The sequence below is a fragment of the Anser cygnoides genome, chromosome 10 (assembly GCF_040182565.1).
Source record: "Anser cygnoides isolate HZ-2024a breed goose chromosome 10, Taihu_goose_T2T_genome, whole genome shotgun sequence".
In the NCBI taxonomy this organism is placed as follows: Eukaryota; Metazoa; Chordata; class Aves; order Anseriformes; family Anatidae; genus Anser; species Anser cygnoides.
This window is the reverse complement of record NC_089882.1, coordinates 12,895,179-12,903,912: the sequence shown is the minus strand read 5'-3', so window position 1 is coordinate 12,903,912 and position 8,734 is coordinate 12,895,179. Positions and strand designations below refer to the sequence as shown.

The 8,734-nt window shown below is 44.6% G+C and overlaps 1 long non-coding RNA gene across 1 annotated transcript in view; it reads right to left on the bottom strand.

The window, feature by feature from the left end:
* Window positions 1-886: 886 nt before the first annotated feature.
* Window positions 887-8,734, bottom strand: part of LOC106045067 (uncharacterized) — a 33,776-nt gene continuing 25,928 nt past the window's right edge. The window contains exons 5-7 of the long non-coding RNA XR_007165883.2: window positions 8,349-8,556; window positions 6,739-6,935; window positions 887-6,031 (exon numbers count right to left, since the gene is read on the bottom strand). This is a non-coding gene — a long non-coding RNA (uncharacterized lncRNA). The remainder of the gene's footprint in view (window positions 6,032-6,738; window positions 6,936-8,348; window positions 8,557-8,734) is intronic.

Below are 8,734 nucleotides of genomic sequence, written 5' to 3'. Positions count from 1 at the left end.
ACGGATATGCACCTGTATGTGCACCGCGTCCGTATGTATATGCTGGTCATGTATGGACACGGATATATGCACTGGTTACATACATACACACACATACACGCTGGTTATATGTGTACATATATATACACTCCCTACACATATACATACATATACTGCTTACATATATACAGGTATATACATATATACACATATACATACACTTGCACATATATACACATATACATACACTTACACATATATACACATAAACATATACTCACACTTTCATATACTGCTTACATATATACAGGTATATACATATATACACATATACATACACATATATACACATATACATACACTCACACTTTCATATACTGCTTACATACATACAGGTATATATACACTGGTTATATATGTACATATATACACTCATTACATATATATACACACATACATACACTCATTATATATATACATACATACACACTGGTTACATATATCATAGAATCATAGAATCAGAATATCCTGAGTTGGAAGGGACCAACAAGGATCACCAAGTCCAACACAGGACCACCCAAAAATCAGACCATATGTCTGAGAGTGTATATAGATGTATATATACACTGTATACATATATATGTGTATATATATACTTATTATATATATACATATATATACTCGTTACATATATACGCGGATATATACACTCGTTATATATATACATGTATATATACCCTGATTATATATACACACATGTATATACCAGTTATACATATATATATACACACACACACTGGTTAAATACACTAGTATGTATGTATGTATATATGTATAAACAAACTAGTGTATATATATATGTATATACAGGTACATGTGCATTAATTATATATACACAAATTATACATAAATTTACAATTTTAAAGCTTTATATATGCAAATATAGCACTATTCATGCAATGTCGTGGCGATCAGGATCCACATTTAACTCCCGCAGTGGTGAAGCCCAGTGAGGAAGCTGCTGTTTGGACGCACAGGCTGCCAGCTCCTGCAGCAGTGGGTTTCCCTACTACATCAGAGATATTTCAAGTCACATTTTTTTTATTTTTCTGATCCCTGGGAAGGCGCAGGCCGGGCTGGCTGGGCACAGCCCAGTGACATAGGTCTGGGCGCCTTTCTGATCTCTTCACTCTGATGCTGCAGGACTGTGGGCCTCAGGGCTGCAAATTGCTGTCCTGTAGGAAAAATGAAGCATTAATGTCATTTTCTGAATTCATGGTGAAACTGAAGCACAGACGGTTGAACCAAATGTCTCTGGTAGAACCAAGCCACAGCCTATTCTCTTTTCAACTCCAGCCCAGTGCCTTGAAGAGGAAAACTCTCCTCAGTCCTCATTGCTTCAGAATTTCCAGCAGCACATTTCACGCTTTGGCAAACACCAAACAGCCTCTTCCAAAAGGACTTCCAGCCGAGACAAGCCCCGACAGATGCAGGAGGACCTGGGGGTGCCCAGGCAGCACCCAGTACCTAAGGACCTGAGGGGCTACAACGGCCGGGCTGGGCTGGGCAAAACCCTGAGGGGCCACAGGAATGGTCTGCAAGGAGGCACGTAGGCTGGAGATGTGCCCTGCAAGGGACGGGAGGGATGGGTTTGTGGCCTGTCCTCCCCACCCCAGACACACGGAGGTTAGGACCGTGAAGAAAAGGGGTCACAGCACATTCTCAACAAAGTGGAAACGCTTTCCTCATTTCAGCCAGTTTTGTCCTACCGAGTTTGCTTTAGCAGAGATTAGTGAGGTTTTCACCTTCCCTCGGTTTAGCCAGAGGAATTAGAGATGCAATTTCCACTTTCTCCGGATGCTCGGTGCCCTTGCAGCCGTCCCGCTTGCTCAGCGCTGCCTTTCAGCTTGCAGCACAGAGCAGCGCACACACGCTCGCTGTGTCCTGCTCTCGTGCAGGGACCTCGCTCTTCCTTTCCTCGTATCGCAATGAATAATGCATAAGTGCACGCTCATCAGATTCCTAATACTATATTTATACACAAACACCAGGGCCAAATCCTGCATTAGTGTAACTTCACTGATGTAAAAAGCATTGCATTGGTAAAAACACTGGCCTTGAATATTTGTACCCCAAATAGATTTTTAGCAAGTCTTGTTTCACTGTTTTCTATCCCTTTGTTCCCTGAGTAGGTGAAGTTTAGCTTGATGCAATGCAAAGGATTAGATTTAGATATGGCTAAAATCCCAAACCCTCAGGATTGGATTTATTGGAATCAGAATTGTTGGTTTGTGCAGATATGGAATTACCTTAGAATGTTTAATGCCAGGAACACAACCCAAATTTACAGTCTTAATTTTATCATTATGACCTAGAAATGCACTGGGACACATTAGTGTTTGCTCTGAATTTTGGACAACTTCTTTAGATTTAAGTTACAGTAATTTCCAACTGTCTCTCAGTCGCAGGAGGGGTAGGGAAATCCCATGTTTACTCACATGGAAATGAACCGGTGCATGTCCCAGTTCTGCTTTTCAAGCCGCTTCCACTTCACTAGGCCCAAACCTTTCTGTTTTCCTACCAGTATCCCGCAGGGCTGGCTGCATTCAGCTCTTACTGAAGCAAATACAGAGGTTGGTGTCTCCAGGGGTCTCCAGCAGACCCAGATGTGCCGCTTGTGCTGGTGCTAGCCCTGTGCGGCTGCACACAGAGGAGGGATCCGTGGCTTTTTACCACCTGCTATGGACCAGTCGCTTCGAGAGGCAGGTGGGAATTTGGTAAATCAGGTAACGAGCTTGTGAGTCTGAGCCCAAGGACACCCATGGGATGAATAAACACAGCTCCAGTTCATCATCACTTTGGATGGCTCGGGATGAGTAACTTCAACTACACTGCAGAACCCTACAGAGCTTCATACCCATTCAGTACAAGGCAAGAGCAATTCTCGGGAGTTCAAATGCAATGGCAATAAATAACCAAGTGTAACTAGGGCCTCTGTATTTCTCCTGGAGATTTCCCTAGGAAAAATAAAATAAAATAAAATAAAATAATAAAATTAAAAATGCATGCAGGCAACACATACTGCCAGGGGAAAGGAGTCCAGAGCATCCAGGACGAACCCCTGATGTGAGCTCGCTCACCCACTGTGTGACAGGTTCTGGATGCACCAAAATTCTTGCACATGTCCAGATGCCCTTAGCCACGCATGTGGGATCAGCTGTGCTGGGAAACTTCAGGAAAGTCCTTGTACATACATGCAGAGGCTGTGCCTTTGGGACTTCTGGAGGTCCAGCAATCTTGTAGAAATTCCTGCTCTGTCCAGGCTATCGGACATTAGGACACCCCGGACAAATAGCCAAAGTCCATTTTTTTCTGACCAGACAAAAATTCTAGACAGACAAGGGACATGCTAAAAACAAACAAACAGGATACATGAAAGCACGAATTCTGATATTTCATTTCAGCACAAACAATTTCATTCCTGTGCTAACCCACTACCGTGTAACAGAGAATAATGACAATGCATGCAAAAGTCAGTGTCACGTGGAGCCCGGATCTGGGGTCATCCTTGGTGAAAGACGCCCACAGCCTCATCCTCTACAGCATCTTTTCTGAGCAGAGATTTTACCTCAGAAGGTTTTTTTCGCCTCACGCTGAGACTGTTGTGAGGCCTCAAATCACAGTCCTGGTTCTGGGGTCCACAGAAGTGCTTTTGGGCTTAAACCCAAACCTGAGATTTACGAGCTGCAGTGGCAATGCCAGCCTCTTCTCCATCCATCCAGGATAACTGAATGAACCTCTCAAGCTGCGAACTGATTTACTGATCAATTCCTTGGAGCCCCGTGACAGTGAAAGCAAGTTGGCACACATCTCAGCTTTGCTCAAGGTTTTGGAGACACTATGAGCTTTTGCATAACAGCAGGAAATACACATATCGAGACTTATACTCTGATCACTTTTGGCTGCCAACTTTTCACAAGAACCAGCAATGACTGTTGGGCTGGGGCAGGCTTTTTGGGGATGATCTTTTGTGCCGTTGTCACCAATGTCTCAAGTCAGCTTTCTTCTGTCCAGTGGCTTTATTTGGTACTGCAGCAAAACTGAACCCATTCTCCCTGCTGTAAAATACACGCACCTTTTCCCCTGCCCCATGCTTTTTGTGCATTGCTAAGTGACTTCCTTCCCTGTCCAGCTCGTCGCCAAGTTCTTTAAAAATCAGTTGTCACCTCTATGGCTTGATCCTGCCTGGGGAATTTCCATCGCCTTTTTTGCCACCTTTCAGGAGAGAACTTCGGTCAAACTGGTTCCCCTGCTCAGACAGCCTCTGTGGCATTCCTACTGCCCCGCCAAACACGGGGGCTAAGGCGTAGTTAAGGCACTTTCCATTGTCCTTTGTCTGATGGCTGTGTGCTAAGATCCAGTCAGGAAAGGCAAATAAAGCTCAGCATTCAAGGCTTTTAAAATTTTCCTGGAGATAATAATAGCACTGCATTGTAAAATCAAAAAGAAATTGCGGGCTGAAGTTGTTCCCAAGCTGCTACGCCACGTAGCACAGCACCGGGAAAGGTGGGAGAGGGAGCAAAAGGCTGCTCCGTGCTCAGCAGTTTGCACCTAAGGCTTGTTTGGCTCTGCCCACACTTTGCCTTTCCACATGTGGCTGTCCTGAGGCTGATTTTTTTCCTGCCTCAGGTTTTCCCATCTTCTGTAAGTTTTGCAGTTTTGTGTTACAAATGACTTCTCGCTTTTGAGGGGACTGGAAGGGAAAGTGTTTGAGCTTCACGGATGGGCAAAAAGAGGGATTGTGCTGCACAGGGTAAGTGCTTTGCTGCCTTAGAGGTCACCTGTGGTATTTTTGCCCCAGCCCCTGCTATTCCCCGTCGCTGCAGCAGCAAACTGTCAGCAGTCTGGAGAGCCAACCAACCGCTTAGCAGAAGAGTTAGCAAGGCTGAATTGATTACTTGCACATTTACATGTGATTTACAAATCGAGGCCGCTCTTTCCCAATGAGAGAAGCAAAAACAATCAGGCGAAGAAAAATTTACGAGTTCAACTTCTATTTGGAGATTTTCCTGAACCAGCCACCTGCAGACAGATCCCGTTCCTCTGCCACAAAGCCGGTGGCAGTGTCCGACCGAGCCTTGCCAGGCTGCAGCTCTCAGCCCCGGAGCCATAACACAGCCCAGGGCGAGCACCCAAGCCTGTCAAACTCCCCAGTAACGTTACGATCGCTTTAACTCGGCAGTCCTTGACACTCGCAGATAAGGACTGCAAGTTCTCTCGGTACTACAGAAATATTGACACAAAGAATATGTTTATCCCTGACTGTGGTTCTGCAGGACAAGGTGGAAACGGCAACAGCAATCTCAGGGCTTCATTTCTTTGGCCTTGCAAGGGCATCTGCGCTGCAGGGCCAACAGTTTATTGATTCTTTCATATATTTTTTTCTTTCCTTAACTAGTTTGGAAATTATGTGGTCTTTTCAAGTCAGAGTTATAGGTCTAGGCGGGGATAAGATGGAAGAAACTCATTTTAGGATTTTTGTATGTTAATGCCCTTTGGAATATTAAAAACTGTGGAGAGCTGGCGAGAGTTTCTGACTTTCTCCCAAACTTTCTGTTCATTAAGATACTGAAAAAGAAAATATCAGCTGACTTTCTGGCTGCTATTTTTCCAAACCATCTTCAACCAGGTCCCGTTCCAAACCTGGCTTTCGATGCAGACCTCCTGGGTTTTAATCTGTGGTCAAACACACCCAAGAGCAGAACTGCACCAATTACTATTCTGAACGGCCAAGGGAATCAGGCCATCTCCTGCAGGAATATGGGTTTGCTAAGCGAGTGACAGACATGCTGTCCCATCACTGCCTCCCCTGATGTGATGACATGAAGCAGAAGAGCTGGGCCTCAGCTGTTTAAACCTTGGTCCCAAGGCTGTGCAGGAGCCAATGATGCTTCCAATGTGACAGATGAGGCTCGTTCCTAGAGGTCCAAGAGCAAAGTCAGCAGCGCAGTCCAAGCTGTCCCTCATGAAGATGACTCAGGAACAGGCAGGTCTGTAAATGTGACAAAATCCACTGACTCACTTCAAGATTCAGCACTTACCTCTCTACTGCGTTTAGGAAAGCAAAATAGACTAGAAGACATACAGGAAGATCTGGGACATGACTAAACCTGGCTCCTGTTCAGGAGTGAATCTGCAATAAACTGTATTCCCCTGCCCTCTCCTGGAAGGAATACGCCAGAGCTGGGTGTGTTTGTGCAGGAGCCTGGTGCTGAGGACTCCAGGGAAATGGCTCAAGGTGTTAAGAGAAGATGGTGCTTTTGCAGACAACGTTTACAAAAATGAACAGCTATGACTGTGTTGTATCCATCACGTGCTGCCAGCACCGAGTCTGCCAGAAACTGGCAATAGAATTTGGAGGTTTTCAAGAAAGAGCTACCTTGTCTGTCTGTCCGTTTACATTGAGTTGGGAAACAGAGAGGATGACCCAACCAGTGGAATCCAGAGCCTCTTGCTCACCTTAAATAGTAAACACAGAGTCCACACAAAAACACTGGTAACCTTCGCTCAGGTCACGGAGCAACGACAGGTCAGAAATGCAACACCGCAGCACCAACAGGCGTGTGCCTGGGGGGACCAGTGCTGGACAGGCAAGTGGGAGCCCATCACTTGGCCAGAGATGTGGTGAGAGCCCAGCAGGGAGGTTCAGTCAACGTCTTTGGAGGTTATAGAGTTGAGACAGAGCCAAAGTTCACAAACCTGGGGAGATCCAAGGCTGGGGGTTTGGACCCTTTGGCTGTGATGTTACTCCAGGCACTCAGTTCAGTGCGTATGGCCCATTTGTGTAGGTTCAGTGTTGAATAGATGAGATGCTTTTGTGAAGTTTCATTCTTCTCCAGCGTCACCTGAATTACAGTCATCTTCCAAAATGCCAAACATCCAAAGCAATACTGATCCTGCTTTAGAAAGAGGACTGCTCAGTGAATTGCTGCTGTTAAGATCAGAATGGGAGCAATGAATCACAAAAGCTGAGTGTAGACACTCTACAGGTAAGTCTACAGTTCAACAGTTACCACATGTGCACTATATAACCACAAAAAAAGTCTCACATGCTTTGAGGTTTTTTTTGCCATTGTATTTCAGCTCCTCCAACCTGCAGTAGAGCTGAATTACCTCCTTGCTGCTGAGGTGCTGCTCAGCACAAAGGAAAGTGGGACCATGGCTTGAAGACAGACCATGAGCAAGTACTCCTATGGGGAGGGGGGCATTAGCTTCTAAACCCTGGGATATTGCCCCATCTTCATGTTGGGGGAGTCACTGAAGACCACAACAGACACCACATAATATCTCAACAAGCTCCACAGGTGGTTTCTTTCCCTGTTCCAAGCACAAGGCCCGTTTGCTGGGTTTGCAGCATGTTCAGCACATTTCTTTATCCTCCCCTTCACCCGCTTATCAAAGATATGAACTTCAACAAAGCAGTTCCAGCTGCCTAAAGAAGAGAGAAGGCTCCTATTTCCTGCTTCAGCACAGGGGTTAAGAACAACGTTTCTGTTCATCACAGAAATAAACATTAAATGAATGTTGAGTTATATCCCTCCTGTGACTAATGTTCTAGCTTGTTTTCTAAAGTTAATTCTCCATACACTTTTTTCCCCTCTTGTTCTGTCTTACATTTGTCCAGACTCCCGTGTTCCTGGGGGAATAATTACCCACTCAGCAGTTACTCTGAAGTCCAATTGTAATAGTTGGCAAAACTCCATTCTTCCATGCAAGCTTTCAAAATAATACTTCAACTTATTTCAAATAGCACCACTCTCTGGAGCTTCTTCCCAATTTGTTTTGCCCTGGACTGAGATTTATTTCGCTGCTGTTGAGAGCTGACTGCTTTGCTTGCCACAGGCCAGATATTCTCAACAGAATAATTAACAACAAACAAATAAACAAGCCAGAGGGACTGCTCATTTAAAAATGATCCACTGTGATGTAATGTTCTATTTCTTCATCCGCTGAATCCTTAGTAGCAGTGTAAGCAATGAAGAAAACACAGATGCAGACCTGGATTATACTTCCCCAAAATACAGACGTGATCATAGGAAGTGTTTTCATTCACGCCAGCCTTGGACTTGTCAGAAAGTTTAGGGAAATTTTAGTCATGCATCCTGTGATCTAAAAATTCACATTTTCTTATGTTGTAGGTGTTCCTGGGCAAAATATTCACCTCCACTAGCGTCACAAGAAATAACTAAGAGCTGAATTCAGATCACTGGCATATATTTTTTCCCATAAACACTGCTTTGGAGGAAAACACGTCCTTTCCCAACTCTGCTCCTATTTAATTAACGTCTATATGGCCAGAAGCAACTCACCTCATCTCCTTGCTCTTCGTTTTTTCCAATGGTTCCCTGAGGATAGCAGTCTTGACGCTGAACAAACTGATATTCATAAAAAGCATTTAGACTGTCCAGTGCAGAATATATGGCAAAAAGATGATGACAAAGCCTTTTTTTCAGGACACCTGAGTTGTGCCAATGTCACAGGGAATGTGGCAGCTCCTGCAGGAAGAACCTGCCATCACTGAATGGGAGAGAACAACACATCTTATTTAACCATTTCACTCTTCTATAACCTCTACTTAATGACATGCTAATTCAGTGTAAAAAAAAAAAAAAAGGCACTAAACCACTGCACATCACCCAATAGTTGACGAAGTGGACGTGGGATCTACTTGTGGCAGAGACACAGAGCAGCACCA